The sequence below is a fragment of the Saccoglossus kowalevskii genome, chromosome 15, assembly GCF_978046115.1.
Source record: "Saccoglossus kowalevskii chromosome 15, keSacKowa6.1, whole genome shotgun sequence".
In the NCBI taxonomy this organism is placed as follows: Eukaryota; Metazoa; Hemichordata; class Enteropneusta; family Harrimaniidae; genus Saccoglossus; species Saccoglossus kowalevskii.
In genome coordinates, this window is record NC_140655.1 from 15127878 (window position 1) to 15145498 (window position 17621).

At 32.9% G+C, this 17621-nt stretch overlaps 1 long non-coding RNA gene across 1 annotated transcript; it reads right to left on the minus strand.

The window, feature by feature from the left end:
- Window positions 1–247: 247 nt before the first annotated feature.
- On the minus strand, window positions 248–1949 carry LOC102808952 (uncharacterized). The gene is made up of 3 exons (XR_014931691.1): window positions 1713–1949; window positions 1145–1220; window positions 248–451 (listed from the first exon to the last, which is right to left on the minus strand). It is a non-coding gene; the product is annotated as an uncharacterized LOC102808952 (long non-coding RNA).
- Window positions 1950–17621: the final 15672 nt, after the last annotated feature.

Below are 17621 nucleotides of genomic sequence, written 5' to 3' on the forward strand. Positions count from 1 at the left end.
TCTTGATATTCAGTATACTAAGACTTTTAGCAAGTTTATTTTAAGTGTCACATTTGGCGCACCGCATCGTTGTGGGTCGCATGAGAAGTATCAATTATGTGTAATTCGAACGCATAATAGACTGTAGGTCTTTAATACCGTGGTACAATACTGCACTACAATTGCTCCTTTCTGAAGTTTCAAACAATTGAAATTACCATACACCGAAAATGCATACCATCACACTATCACGATAAAAGACTCAATATTTATGCTTTAGATCATTTATTCTTCTGCAATTCAACAAGTTTATAGCATGCAATAACACTAATAATAACTAAAATAACATTAGGAATGAAACTAAACTACACGTACGATTTATTTACGAGGCATGCGTTTGCAGTAATATAATTTGCGGAGTGATTTCATGAATGAGGTACACTTCATGTTTGAATTGTGACTCGGCGATTTCCTGCAATAAGAGAATTAATAATTAAGACTTTGATTTAAAGATGTAATTTGGACAATAAATCATACCGTGTTTACCATACACAAAAAGGTTGCGTTGAAGACATGCAACAATACTCGTTAGATAGAAAATGACATAAAAAGTGATTTTCAGTTTACCTACCAAAACAAATGGTTCACAACTTAATAAATTATTGTATTGGTTCATAAAACAACAAATCGGATGTTTGCTTCTATATCAGGCCATTATGGATACAATATAGTTATACTTTAGTTATATAATATATAATTATCTACTTTCAGTATCAAACAAGAATATTATTTTTTTCAAATTGCATTAACAAAATTACAGCAATACAATATTAGACTACAATTAATCAAAAGTAAAACAGTGTCTATCTCGAAGATGTCATTATCATTATGCTCAATTGTTTCATGTACTATTTTTTTATTTTCCACTATACATGCTATATGTCCGAGGAAACTATTCAGATGCCAGATAGTGGCGCCCCAATGATGGCTGGTAGCTCTACAGTTAAAAATATTCATTTAACATGATGCCTAGCAGAAATACATTATACAATCAATTTCAAGAATTTTAGTTAATTTTACAACAAATGTGGGCGCGAGAAAAGAGAAGATTTATTAAGACCTCACATATAATTATTTATAATTATTTAGTTTGTATGATACTTACCGCTTAAGCAGAACACAAATACTTTTGAGCATAGTTGCATGTAGTGTCGTCTAATCTCCATGTATTGTTATAATACCTGTATATAAGGACAGAAGTTATTTTTTAATCCGATGAAATTGTTTGCATGTGTAAGCACGAAGCTAATAAATTTGCAACTGAAGGTAAAACGCAATTGTGTCAAAATGTGTTTATATTTATAAGGAGATTTTTTTTTTCAAATCCAATGAAATTATTGATATAATAGACACGTTGTGAGATAACAAATATCATTTTTCACGATATGTCACCTGGCTTAATTTTAAAATATTGCGAGATATTTTTGACGTAGGATACAATTGTAAGTTATACTAAAAATTCTATTTTAACACTATTTTGTCAATCAAATTTTATTTTATCCTAAAATGTCGCAAATGTAAATATAATGACAATATTTTATTTTTATTTTTGAGGAACGTCTTACTTTAAAACTGTGCTAAAACATGTAATTAGTCTTTCTGTATTTCCCATAGTACCACTATCAACAATAACAAAAACAACATAATACATAGTATATATCATATGCACTTACCACAAATGGAGAAAACTTCCATTGGGCTCATTTGGTTGAAACAATTCTGAATTAACCGATATTGTTGAACCACCAGTGAAGGTAATGGTATTGCCTGATATTCTCCCATCCACCCAGAAACTTCTATTCTCTCCATTTGTTTTAATTACGAGCTGTGCACGTTCTAAATCGTTCTGGTCAACAACTTGGAATAGAGATCTAGAATCACACTGAGCATTAGCCGGAAGCGCTGTACTAGAACTAGGACGCGGTAAATCTGTTGAATATACGACCATTACAACATTATTAATAAGACATCACTTATACATGGAATATTTTCAGAACATGTGAATGTGTTGCCGTATAAATGTAGAACTTGAGTATTCATTTACCTTGTGTAAACATTTTGCGGAAAACTATAATATATATATATACACATAACGATCACTGTACCTGCACATAGATACTTCTGATTGTAGTCGCACTTCGTATCATCCAATTTCCAGTCATTGTTGTACCACCTGTAAATATGATTGTATTTGATCGCGTTATAACGGCAATATGGGCTCAAAATGATTTCGTACTACATGACAAGTTGTTCAGATAGCTATTGTATGTAGAATTAAATTACTCTGTAATGTATATCGTCATTCTGACAGTGTTTAAATAAACATCAAACTGTTTTAACATACAAAGCAAATACGGAATAAAATGTAATAATGAAAACAGGCCTTGTATTTTGGACTCACCACAATGGAGACATTTCCCACTTCCATTTTGTTCATTACTGTGAAACAAAGACGAATCTACTGACATTGTTGAACCATCACTGAATGTAATTGTACTGCCTGAAATCGTGCCATCAACCCAGAAGCTTCTATTTTCTCCATTCTGTTTTATCGCATAAACTGCCCAATTCAAACTAGCTTGACTATTAACTTTATATGGAGATTTACATTGATTAGCCGCCGGATACACTGCTTCTGTGCTTGCTTTTGGCAGAGCTGAAAAATGTTTCATCAACAACAATTTTATAACGTAATACATTGATACAAAACGAGTTCGAATAGCTAACAAAAAACAGTGAAAAAACTAAATTATAACTGGGTATCACCACAAAAAAACAAAACACAACTGTATTAATTAATAGAATAAAAAAATTCAAAAATACATACATACATACCTGGGCAGTCATAAATTATATTGGCTAAAAAAATATCAGCGTTACTCAAATAATCACGCTCGCCCATTTTGTCTTGGTCAGCTGGGTTATTCGCTGTTATTGTATCCTGGCCATTCGTGCTGAAATACTGAATTTATTTTGACTTGTAAATATCACACAGTGCATGTATCAGGGGATATTTAGTGTGTAACTGCACGGTAGCCCTTTGAACGCCATAATTATTGTCAGAAAAATATGTTATATTTAATTGACAATTTTAAACAAAATGGACATAATTTTATATGAGCTACAAGTCTTCATCATATGTTTGGAAATATTATAAAAAAAGTATGTAGGTTTGAAATTTGTGAATGGTGACTGAAGTTGACTTTAGCACTCGGTGTGCTGATGTGTTGATATACAAGCTTCAAACGTAAAGATCAATTGCATAAGACCTAACGTATTTTGAGTGATCACATATGGCGAATACAGTTAATGTTTCAATATTTACAATATAGTCCTACCTTAGCACCATAATGCATAAGCGATCCAATGTCGTATGGCACGTTGTACATATTAACATCCGCAGAGGTATATTTGTTGAAATTGTGACCCATACCCAACTCGATGTTTTCCCAGTGAATTGTAACGTAATCATCTCGGTCCGTGCGACTTTGTTCATGCCAGAATCCTATTGCATGACCAATTTCGTGAGCAATAGTTCCCCTCTGTTTCATGAAGCAACATAAAAAACTAGTTAAGATCCGTGAACAATAAAATAATTAGATTAAAATTACTTTGTATGGACACTTGTTAGTATCTGTATAATCAATTACTGATATGTGAACGATAATTGGTGAATGTGGTGTGACTTGAGAATATATTGCATTATATATATTTTTTCAAATATAATTGTGCGACCCTTATTATGTATGTATTGCTTTGTTTTTGTTTCGTGGGAATTAGTCCTAAATCATGGACAACAGCGTTAAATAACTTAATGAAATATGAAATAAATAAAAAAATACGGGATGTTTTTTGTCATAGTGAACTTGTGTAACGTAAATTCTTATATAGAAGGAATATTGGCAAACGATGGCAGCAATAATAATAGTAAACCACAATGCTTAGCTCATTTAGTAGAGAGATTATGCATTTTCACTACTCGTTGGTCTTAAAATCCTTTGAATCACGGGTGTTACTGCTCAAAACAATCCCATTTTAAATAGGAAAAAAAAATTACTAAGCAATTGCATTATGTAGTTTCAGAAAAAAACTTAAAACTCATAGCATATCGGTCCTTTAATCACAATACACTACCGATTAGAAACATGATCGGTGGGAAAATTTGAATTTCATTGGGAATACCTTATAAGGTAGAGGTTACGTGCTATCGGGAACGTATTGTATTATACAAATATAAATACCTCTTGTAATTTAAAAATGCTGTTTTTAATAATTAACTATAATAATAGGATTATTTAACTTGATTTAACCAATGTGAAACTTTGTACATAGAAATGTGTTGTCTGTTATGCCCGATTCAGCATTTCCCATTTCTATGTGAATATTGACTATTCCTTGAAATATTAATATTATTGAACTGATATAATACAACACTTATCACAAGTGTACCAAAAACAAGAATACTTAAATACAAACGTCACTCACATATTCACAACCATATCCGATAGAAATATCTTGAACACCCCAACCAGTGAGACCAACGTAAGACCAGCATCTATGAAGGTAACATATACAGAAATGTATCACTAATAATATAAACCTTCACACAACAACGCCAGCTACGGTAACGGTACAGACGTTAACTAATATGCTCAAAGACTGTTACTAATTGAGTGTTTAAAATTGTTAGTAACCTTACCCATCATCTTTTTTAAAGTTAATTCTATCAGAATGCCCCGCGCCCGAGTTATACGGTGGGAATCTAATACAAGTGTTGCTCTCCCAGTAGGTCATCGCTTGTTTTATTACGACAGCATCAGATTGACCTGCAATAATATAGATACATGTTGTGTACTGCAAACTTGATACATGAAAGCACAAACTATCAAACAGACATATACTTACTTGTTGATGATATCACATATGGCACAATAGCATTATTCCAACGCTTTGAAAGGCTAGTTATAGCTTTTCTTGCACCGACCCCACTTGCTTCAGCGGCTATTATTGCTTCAATGTCGGTTTCTTGCTCAGAAGTTAACTTTATATCAGACTCAAATGTATCAGGACTTTCCGTTTCTTCCGGTGGTTCGGGAGGAGGTGCATGTTAAAAAAATAAAATCAGAAATCTGACAACTTAAAATACTAAGTTTTGATTTACCCCAATATGTTAATTATCACTTACTGCGTTGATGCAATGTACAAACATCGCCATCATAACAAATATACATATTGATTGAATATGAAGCATAGTAACCAATTCTTCAGAACGGTAACCAAGTCTGTAAAACCAAATATTAAAATCGTTACTAATGACACAATGAAACCACTAAGCACACTTATGTTGTTGTCGTTTTCTGAATATGCCATGATTTCTGCAATAATTATGTGCGTGTATACATTACTTAAGTGGTTGTGTTTTTACCACTCCTAGTTTTCTGCTTTCAGTCAGCCATGTTAAATTATAATTATTATAAAAAAAAATACTTCAAAGAACTGAAGACCAAAAATTTTGCAATAACATTTATGAGATACAAAACACAAATTTCTTCATTTTTGTTATTTAATATGCAGCGACAATAATCACTAATTAAATATGAACTACTGTAGACACACGGAAATTTCGTATATCCTACATTTGTTAGGTAGACCTGTGAATGCCCATTAAAAAACATTTCCTTTGAAGCTGAATCGCAATAGGCTAATAAATGACATGAAATGTACAGTAGTTTTAATTCTACATACAGGTAGGGTTACAATCACTGAAATGCACATATCGTTGGGTGTTTTTTCAGGGGATATTGACTACATGCTGAATAGTGATGGTATGATCGCATTTAATTCAATACATTGTATAGTCAGAATGATGATAAAAAACATGTATTCATTTTTTTTACCTCGTGTTTGACAAAAAATAGATAACAAACTCCAAAAAGTAGATAATTAAAATAAGGTGGTTTCCAAGTCATCAACACTAGCAGTTCTGATGAAACACCACGAAAGAAGAGACAACTACAAATGCCGAAATGAATACACGCGTGCGAACATAGGTGCCAAGCATCTATACAAATAGTAGAGCGCCATAGCAGTGTATTCAAGATAAACTGGGCATAGATGCATAATTTGACCCAGAAGCCGCACAAATGGTAATCGGTAAAATATCAAAGCAGTTTGTTTTACATTATGGAAGAAGTAGGAGTATATGATTTCGCTAAAAAAAATTTTAAAAAAAGGATGCGAAAAGGACATTTTTTTAATTATCAATAATTTGGTGCATGTCTGAAGACACGTTATTATGGGTTATAAAATAGATATGCTGAAAACAATTCATCGTTATCACAGAAATTACGATAACAATTATCATACTCACGTACTGTAGATACTGCAGAAGATACACACGCAATCGGTAGTGTCAGAATGAATTGAAACTGAGAGAACGCTGTGTTTATATGCGGTTGAATTGGCCAAGAATTTACATATTTCTGACGTAGTTTTTAAATCCTGTATAACACACCCACATACTGTATCCAGAACATTCTGTGTTACAAAATGTAATTAAAATATCGAAACTATTTTTTAAATTGTTAAGGTTGATTTTCGTTACCCTATTCAGTAAAAATTATTGATTTTTTCCTACTGTACCTTCACCTTTCATGTTCATTCTGTTTACAGTGTTTTTCTTGAGTTATTCTCGTTAGATTGGAAGTACATGATGTAAACTGCGTACTACACATTCTATGAACCTTTTGTAAGCATGTTAAGATGTATTTTGTTTCACTTCAAACATATTAGCTTTCTCAAAACAAGTAGTTCATCCACTGACAATAAATTAACAAAGCGTTTGACTTCAGAATGCCAACCACTTTGTCAGGTTCATGAAGTGAAGTAATTTGATCAAGTAATTTACAATGCAGATTCCTTTTCTGGAAATTTTAAACTATTTTACCAGTTTTATTTTTCCGAATTTAACCATATCGTCTGTATTTTTTTCTGTATTTATTGCAATCCAATTTCGTGAAACAATATTCGATGAATGGAATTATGTATTGTATCAAGAGAATTGCCTATTTTATTCAGAAATAGTCAGATATGATTGTCTTTATTCTGTACTTTAGAAAATAGTATTTTTCTATAACTCTGGTATAGCAAATTGTGGTTTTTACATTTCTGTGTTGAAATTCTAAATTGCTTAAAATATGTTATTTTGCATAAATTATTTATAATTTGTTAACTCGGGTTTAAATGGTATTAGGCCGATTTGACATTTGTTTTACCTTTCTCGCGTATGTCGATTTCGTTTGACAATGAATAAAACACATATAAATCACTAGAAAAAATCATGAGAACAAATTTGTTTTTGTTTGAAACCTCTGACCGTTCCCACAACGACATAGAGAACGAATAGCACCTACAAATTATTAAATAACACAACAACATAATTGGAACATAATGTTCAATCTGAGGCACATGTAACAAAATGGCAGATAAGCAGTGCTCTGACTTAAAAGTCGTAATTTTGCCGTTAACTGTGTCGTCATGAAGTGAATTCATGATACATATCAAATGAACCTATTTTTTTCGATCAATTACTTTAGTTCTGGAATTACTCGGATATTTCTAACAGTTTATTATTTTCAAATTTAGCCACATCTTTACAATTAAATTCCGGAGTATTCAGAAAAAGAAAACAATATATTATTTTCAGACCAATTAAAATAATCAATTACATTGATGAAAACTCGGTAGAAATCATAACTACTGCATACAGGTGTACATGATTTATATTAACATGCCTTCCCAAGCAGATGCTTACTGAAATACGACATAGAAGCTGATAATTACCTTACACTTAAGTTAAATTACGTATGGTTTCAAGAGCGCATTTAAAATGTTGCATGTTCATTTGACAACAGTCGAACGATTTGTGTGTTTACCCACACCATTGTCCAGCGTTTCCACCCATTGACTCTATTGTCAACATTTTGTCTGCAGTTTTCTGAATTCGTATTATATCCATAGTAAAACAAAACACTCTAACTATGGAAATACATTGATTTGCATTAATTTACGTTAGCTTCGCAATTTTTCGAGTGTGATGACATGATATTTCAAACATTGAAAACACACCATAAGCAGCGGTAATTATTTGCATGTTGTGGGAATTGAACGTCAAAAATGTGCGATTGCAATAAAAACGTAAAAATTGAATTGTCTAGATGTGCACATTAAAAAATGTCGTTTTCTTTGACTCTTGCCCGGAAAAACTATTAAGTTGCTCATTAATATTTTCTTCATATTTTGTGCGGGTTCTACATTTCAGTGTTAAAATTCTAATCTGCTTAAAATCGGTTATTTTGCACAAATTATTCATAACATTTTAACATGAGCGTAAAATGGCTTGACCGTATTTTTACCTCTCTGGTTATGTCGTCTGTTTTACAAATTGCTGTATGGCAATCTGATGTGAATTGATATAAAATAATAATTGAAAACAATGAGTTATGTACGGTATATGCGAATCATAAACAATTTTTCTCACTGGAATATCACAGACTGTAATTGAAGTATCCATACAAGTTCAAGATGCCTTTATTGTCAACTATAATATTGAAATTATTAGTATGCGAAAATCGCTGACAGGAAAATGTAATTTACCCATAATTTTGAGACACATGTAAATCGGGTTACTGATAGAGAGTCATGAAAATATTGGACTGATAATGGATAAAACGTCAATAATGCTGCATTTGAACATTGATTGAAGATTGCAGAAAACGTCGACTCTAAATTCTAAGTCAAGATTCTCCTAACATTCTGCTATGTGTGAACAAAACCAATTAACCCAGTTGCAACATTTCTATTTGTTTTGTTTTTTTGTATTTATCACTTTTTATTGGAGTTTCCTTTTAAAAATACATTTCTTGGATGCTTAACTTACATAACAATTACATAACTTACATAAAGTATAATTACAGATAAATTCTTGTCTCTCTGTTTGTTGACCTGGGTGTTTTTCTTTTGTATTTCATTTTATCAGAAATCCTACATGATTATGTTGATCATTTGGTGCATATGTATTAACAAATATGAATGATTTTTCCCCAATACATGTTTCAATTACAAGATATCTACCTTGTGGGTCTGCAACACTTTTTTTAATATCTACCTCAACATTTCTAAATATTGTGACTACTCCTTTACTTAGGTTTGTCCCATGTGAAAATATCATTTTCCCTCTCATTTGATTAGACCAGTACTTAATTTTATCTTTGGAGCTATGGGTTTCCTGTAGCATAATTATGTTTGCTTTTGTTTCAGTTACCCATTTAAATATTTTTTTTCTTTTTTTGTACCCACCCAGGCCTCTTACATTTAATGATAGTACTTTAATTTCTGACATTTTACCTGTTTAGTTATTTCTGTTATCATCCAGATTAAGTGTTGGTAAACTCCTTTTTCAACATAAGTGAAAACACAACCATCCCGACAAAGACGGGACAAAAACTCAACATTGAACGCCCCACCCACCCGGGGGAGCCCGAAAAAACACTCCCCCACACCCAAACAAAGAACAAGACACTCTCCCCAAAATATCAACAAACCCGTCCCAACTCCCACACGCATAAGTACCAAACGTATACTCGGTGGGCAAAACAGCTCTAACCCGTTTCAATACAGTCATAATCTACTAAAATAAACAATACTATGTAACAAGTGCTATAATATTAGTGATCACGATGTGATCAAATATTTCAGTTTCCAATAGACTACTGGTTACCTTATAGCTGCACTTTTCCTGAGATTATTAAATAAAAGTCACAACGTAAATTTTGTTTACAACTAGTACTCGGTCCGTCGGTTCAGCTCATCACGCTCAGGTCTTTCATTTTGTTTATCCATTGTACAAGAGGCCATCGATATAAAGTTTTCCATTGGTAAATCTTGGTCTTTTCCCGTTGTCGTACGCCTCCTGCATCACTCCATGTAATTCTCTTTTCCGTCTGTAGTCAGATGGACAGTAATCTTCCGTGATGAATACTTCGGACTTTCCCAATGCCTTTTTCGCCTTCCTTAGTATTTTCAATCTCTCTGGTCGTCTCATAAATTTTACTATTATGTGACTTGGTGGACCAACTTGTTTGCGTTTGATCAAGGGGGCCGCGCGGTGGGCGTTTTCTACCATGTTTGCTGCGTCGCTGAAATCCAATTTCTTTTCCAGCAAATCTGCGACTATTTGGACGCAGTCTTCACCTTTCTCTTCTTTAACCCCACCAATTCTTAGGTTATATCCACGTGAGTACCTCTGAAGACGTAGATTTTCCTCACAAACTTCATTCAGTCGAGTTTCAAGGCGACCGACTGTGCTTTCCAAATCGGCAATGCGTTGCAGTGCCCCCTCGTGGTTGTTGCCCATCTCTTCTATGTCACGTGTTGAATACTCCATTGAGTTTGCGAATTCTGTCTGTTTCTCTTCAACTTTCTGTAGCCGTGTTTGAGCTTCACTCTGTTCTCCAGCCATTTGATCTATCTTTTGTTCTAGGCGGTCTATAGCCGCTCTTATAAACTCTCTGAAGTCTTCTTCCCCGTGCATCGTCTCCTGGCTTCCAGACGCTTCTTTGTCACGTGTTCCTTGGCTAACAAAACCACTCATTGTCGTCTGCGCTGGTTGACTTCTAGTTGTCGTCTGTTTTGTTGGTTTCCCTTTTGGACCCATTTTTGCTAAGTTTCTTAGCTGATTCTACTAATATTCATGAACCGATTTACGGACTTGTCACTTTCTGCGTTGCGGTAAAGTACTAAAACTTACGGGTCATACGGAGCCAAGTTCTCAGAGATCCACGCTCATGCTTGTGACCTCTGACTTCTCTTCTATTTGTTTGTTTACAAACATTGTGTTTGTATTGTTTTTGACTCCGATGTGCGAAGCACACAATGGGAGTCTTTGCAGTTAGTTTGTCTGTATGTGTGTGTGTATGTGTGTCCGACTGTTCGACTGCTATCTCAAGAATTATACATTGGTTTTTGATGAAACTTGGTGCATAGATGCTCTGGACCAATGCGCAGATTTGTTCAGGTTTTGGTAAAAATCCATGCATATTAATTACCTAAATCGCATGATAATTAGCTAATTTTTAGCTGTTGCACTGATATCTGAAGAACCGCACATTGGATTTTGATGAAACTTGGTACATAGATGCTCTGAATTTATGCGCAGATTTTATTAGTTTTTGGTAAATATCCGTGCATATTAATTATCTAATTTGCATAATAATTAGCTAATTTTTATCTGCTCCTTGACTGCTCCACTGATATCTGAACAACCACTCACTGGATTTTGATGAAACTTGGTACATAGATGCTCTGAACTTAAGCACAGATTTGACTAGTTTTTGGTAAAAATCCGTGCATATTAGTAATTTGCATAACGATTAGTTTTTTCCACTGGTACCTCAAGTACTAATCATCACATTTCAATGAAACTTCGTACATAGATGTCATAGGATACTGCGCAGACCTGATAGTTTTTAGCATAATTAATTAGTTTTCAGCTTTGGATATTTCGAGTAGTAAGCATTACATTTCATCGAAACTTAGTACATACATACTCAAGGACTAGGCAGAGACCTGATTAGTTTCAGGGTTAATATTTAAGCATATTAATCACGTAATTTGCATAATTAATCATTTTTCACCTTTCACACATATCTCAAGTACTAATCACCACACTTTAATGAAACTTTGTACAAAGATGCTAGAGGACAACGTACAAACCTGATTAGTTTGGGGTTGAAATCTGTTCATATTAATTTTCTGATTTGCATAATTAGTATTTTAATGTGTCTCCAATACTCTCAACACATGGGAGTTCTTTCTATGCTTTCATTGATTATAGTTAAACGGTCTTTGCCTCACACTGTTGACATTTCGTGAGCTGTCACAAGTAGAACATCCTAAAAGGTTGTTTATAATAACCATTAAACGTGCAAACACGATTTACATAATTTACAAGCCTGTATATGAATAATGATTGCATCATTTTGCTATAAACTAGATGCCGGAATGTTCCATATATTAATAACATGTTAGAAACAAGAATCAGTGTTTTGGGGGAGTTATAATCACTTTAATGATTGTTTATACAAATCAGCCATACACTTAACTTAGGTTTCACAGTTGAAGACGGAAGATGAAACCCTAAAAACTTTATTTTGTAAAGTATTATTTTGTTGGTGTATTGTTCAACAACAAAAGATTGTGATAATGTGTTTTGATTTATTATACCAATGTGTCCACTTTCAATGAACACAAATTCAATGAGCTTATTAAGTCTCACGAACAGAAAATCAAGGTGTAGATAATGGCTGTAGTTAATTCATAACAAAGACAATTATTGATGCCTCAGAACTTCGATATTTTTGCATGTTATATTTATGGTAGAGCTAACAATGTTAACAATGTCCAAGTGGTTTTTGTTTCAACATGTTTGTGTTCTTGTAAATACTTTACTGCGTGAGTAAGTTAATACTTCAACATTTATATGCAATTCACTTCTGAGTTGTTAAAGTATATACCTTTGTGAAGTAATATTCATGAGCGAGTAAGTTTGATTAAGCAGTGAATAACAGTGAGTATTACTTCCATATAGATACTACATCAACAAAAACTTTCATAATAAAACAGTATTGGTTAGTGAGTAGTTCTTCTACATGGATATTACTTCATCCAGCCATTTTATAATAATACTGTATTTGTTAGTGAGTAGTTATTCTACTGCAATAGTAGACCAATATCACGTTTCATAAAAATACAGTATTTCGTATTCAGTAGTTTTTTCACATGAATAATACATAAACAATCCTTTCATAATAGAATAGTATTGTTAGAGAGTAGTTCACCATAAGCATATTTTACTAATAAGCCCGTTAATACAGATTTGGTTAGTTAGTAGTTTTTGTACATGGATATTACATAAATCAGCCTTTTCATAATAATACAGTATTTGTTAGTAAGAAGTTTATTTCCACGTGAATATAATATCAAACAGCTCGTTCAAAATAATACAGTATTTGGTATTTTTCTCAACGTAAACATTATATGTAAAGCCGTGGTCATTACACCAACAACCCTTTTCCACTTATTATAACTCCATTCATGTATGTATGTATGTATACAGGCTTTGATTGACAAAAAAAAACGCATCATTATTTTTAGTACGCTTTTCAACATCTAACATGCCGACTTGCATTATCTTGATGTGACGAAAAAATAACAATAGCTATGGTTCTAAGGTAATACCAATTGTTTACTATATAGTAATTAAAAACAATTCATATAGGTTAATTAAAGTAGAAGCCTACTCATGAATGCAAATAACCAGGATTTATTCTTTTTCTCAAAAAATGTACTTCCAGATATTATAAGGAAATTAAAAATTCGAGAAAATGATGGTTGCATTTTAGTGGATATATGCCGTTTGACAGTATTATAATGCTTCTACCATAGGTTCCTATGGCAGGGATATTTTGCCTTATCTCAAACTATAGCCTAAAATAATCATATATCTCTAATGATGGGGTACTTATTGTTGTAAAAAAATATTTTAAAATGTGGATTTTAAATAGTATCAGAAATTGCATATTTTCTTCAATAAAATTGAAAAAAATATTGGACAAGTTTCTTAAAAGACGTCACTGTAACACACAAAATAATATTTATTTTTTCCATGGGGCAATAATTCATGATTTTACATAATAGACCAATGGAAAATGATTTTCGATTTATTACCAACTTTCTGACGAATAATGTTCTTAATACAAAGTACAACAATTGTTAGTAAAACCTGTAATGTTATTCACGAGAGTAACACAGTAAATGTTTTCATTTTATATGAATTTCTGGAACACTATGAAATTTACAGGTAATATTGTTCTCTCACTGCAATTTCTCAAATTATTTTTGTATTTCGTGTCTTTGTGTGGCTTCCACATTCTACATCATTCAAAGATATTATCTGCTTTGTTGCGCAAACTAATTTGCATAATCCTTACACATAATAGAATATTACTTCAGGTCAAATACGCTAAATTTACTCTAGGGAGTTTTTTTTCCGCTACAAATTGTGCGTTGTGCTAGATACAGATTCAAACTGATTTAGTACTGAGGAATGAAACCTGCTAAGGGGTCCAAATCACATGGGCTTAACTAGTGTATGTGACTTTTGAAGTAAAAAATGTACTTGTATTCCGTAGAGATGCCTTCTGTCTGCTACTAAATTTCTGAACTAGTATGCAAAATTACAGATAACACTGTCTTCGTAGTTATATTTGTTTCTGTGCATCTGTACGGGTTCTACTTGTCAGTGTCACTTTTGGAATCATGTCAAGATATTATCATCGTAATTGAGCGAATTAATTTGCATAATCGTCACTATAATATAATTTTACAAAATATAGGTTTTTTTTCACACTTATGCTCAAGAAATATGTTCTGACAAATAAACTAACTGCTTTGTTGCGCACAATAATTTGCATAATCGTTACTAATAATAGAATTACTCCAGTCAAATCAGGATCAGGATATATATTCTGCCAAATACGCTAAAGTTTCTCCAGAGATATCTTGTTTCCGCTACTAAATTTCTAAAATATTATGCAAATTTACAGATTACTGTGTTTTCGTAATTTATTTTTATTTCTGTGCCTGTGCACGGGTTCTACTTGTCAGTGTTACATTTGCAGTCTTCTTAAGATATTATTAATTGCACAAAATAATTTACATAATCGTCACCTATCACGTAATTTGACAATAAACAGTGTTTTCACACTTACGCTCAGGAAATATCTTCTGCCAAATCCGCTAAATTTCCTCTAGAGATTTCTTCTGTGAGCTACCAAGTTTCTGAAATAGTATGCAAAATGACAGACAACACTATCTTTGTAATCTATTTTTATTTCTGTGCATGTGTACGGGTTCTACTTGTCAGTGTTACATTTGCAATCTTCTTAAATATTATCAATTGCGCCAATTAATTTGCATAATCGTCACCTGTCATATAATTTTACAATAGACAGTGTTTTCACACTTACGCTCAGTAAATATCTTCTGCCAAATACGTTAAATTTCCTCTAGAGATGTCTTCTGTGTGCTACACAATTTCTGAAATATTATGCAAATGTACATATAACACTGTCTTCGTAATTTATTTTTGTTTCTGTGCATGTGTACGGGTTCTACTTGTCAGTGTTACATCATTTGCAATCTTCTTACGATATTATCAGTTGCGCGAATTAATTTTAGTAATCGTCATCTATCACATAATTTTACACTATAGAATGTTTTCACACTTACGCCCAAGAAATATCATCTAACAAATACACTAAATTTTCTCTGAGATGTCTTGTTTTCGCGAACAAATTTCTGAAAGAGAAAGCAAAATTACACATAACACTGTCTTCGTAATTTATTTTTGTTTCTGTGCATGTGTACGGGTTCTACTTGTCAGTGTTACATTTGCAATCTACTTAAGATATTATCAATTGTACAAATTAATTTGCATAATCGTCACCTATAATGTAATTTGACAATGTACGGTGTTTTCATACTTGCGGTCAGGAAATATCTTCTGCCAAATACACTACATTTCCTATATAGATGCCTTTTGTCCGCTACCAAATTTCTTAAATATTATGCAAAATTACAGATAACACTGTCTTCGTTTTTATTTCAGTGCATGTGTATGGGTTCTACTTGACATTGTATGGGTTTTATCTGTCGCTCAGAAAATATCGTCTACCAAGTATTCTAAATTAAGAGATTCCTTGTTTCCGCTAAATTACAAATTATGCAGTCTTTGTAATAATTTATTTTTGTTTCTGTGCCTGTGTGCCGGTTCTGTATTTTGGTATTACATTCGTCTTAAGAAAAAAATCAACTTAATTTGGCGAAATAATTTGAATAATCGTCTCCTGTCGTTTAATTTTACACTATACTGCCATTTCACTCTTACGTTCAGGCAATTTCGTCGGCCAAATACGCTAAATTTCCCCCACAAGAGAGGTCTTGTTACCGCTACCTAATATTCTCGTCGTTTATCACTTCTTAATAATTGATTAGGTAATTTTTGAGATATTCTGCTTTGAGCATGGAAAGGTTGTTGCGTGCTATACTTAGTTGATTGTTTACACAAAGTAAAAAATACCAACTCTTTAAGGTAGATGCCTAATCATAACGTTTAAAAAAGTTGATTATAAATAACATAACAGTGTTTAGTGGTTTATTGTGTAATATCACAGGAACGTATGGTAAAACCGGTACAATACGCACAAAATGGCCGTTATTCAATAAAATACAATCATCATTATCTCAACTCAATATTCTTACTGCATAATGATGGCGTCAATCGCCGGACATTCAACAAAAATGTGAATGAAAGTTTTTAAGCAAGATTTTCCTCAACAACAAAAAAAACAACAGTAGTGTATGCTCCATGCATTAAACGCTATTGCAAGTCTCCCTCTCGTTTTGTGATGGTGATGTTTTTGTGAATAGCATCCTCTTTGAGTTTGTATAGTGGCAAATTCGGCTCATCTGAGAAATGGAGGTGGTCTGATTTACTAAGTTGTATTTTAATATTGTATTTATTGTTACTTTCTATTTACCGGAAAAAATATAGTTGATGTAGAACATTCAAACGATAATCAATTGTGCTGCTGGAGTGTGTGTTGACTTTATTAACAAAACATACGCTAGGAGCCAGGTTTTTTTTCCAAAGCAAAAAAAGATCAAGTACCCTACAAACTTCTGCAGCGGTAACGGTTCATTTCGCACTGGATTCAGCAAGAATAGTACATAGTGTTTTCCATCTGATAAATTACAATCTAGAATTTAAAATAAGGCAAATGGGTGACAATTTGCCCACTACACCCAATGTCTGTCTGGCCAAAAAAGGTCTACAAAGAGTGGAGTGAGAAACCAATATTAAAGGAAGTGGATACACTATAAAATCGATAAACTAACTGTGATGAAAGCAACCCCAACACTCCATTTTGTTTTTTAACTTTTTGCTTTACTTCAGTCCAGTTTGTGTCCATATTTGTTATGATGTTATCCAAATATACACTTAATGCCCAAGGGAAATTTGTCATTATTACGCCCGATGCCAACCTACACTCTTTTTTGTAGATTTTGAATTTGTAACCATTCTAATAGTTTATAGAAGCCTTGCTTTCGCGTGATGAATATTCTTACGTCATCATCGTACTGATAAACAAATCATTTGTGTGTTCTTATAACATACAAATGTTTTTAGATTTCCTAATTTCGGTATTGATGACATTTGAACTCTAAGCTCTGTGCTTGAAAGGTTTGAGTTGATGCATGGCGTCATCACCATTTCTTTTGAAGAAGTTACGAAACATTTAAAGTTCTTGTCAGTGGGCGCCTCACACACAAATTCTACCCATGACACGTCAGCAAGAAAATACTCACTGTGCTATTCATGCGAGAGGCCACAATAATTTAATCGGAGCGCGCCTCAACATATGGTTGCACGGAAACACATTCTACATTTTCACAGCAAACAG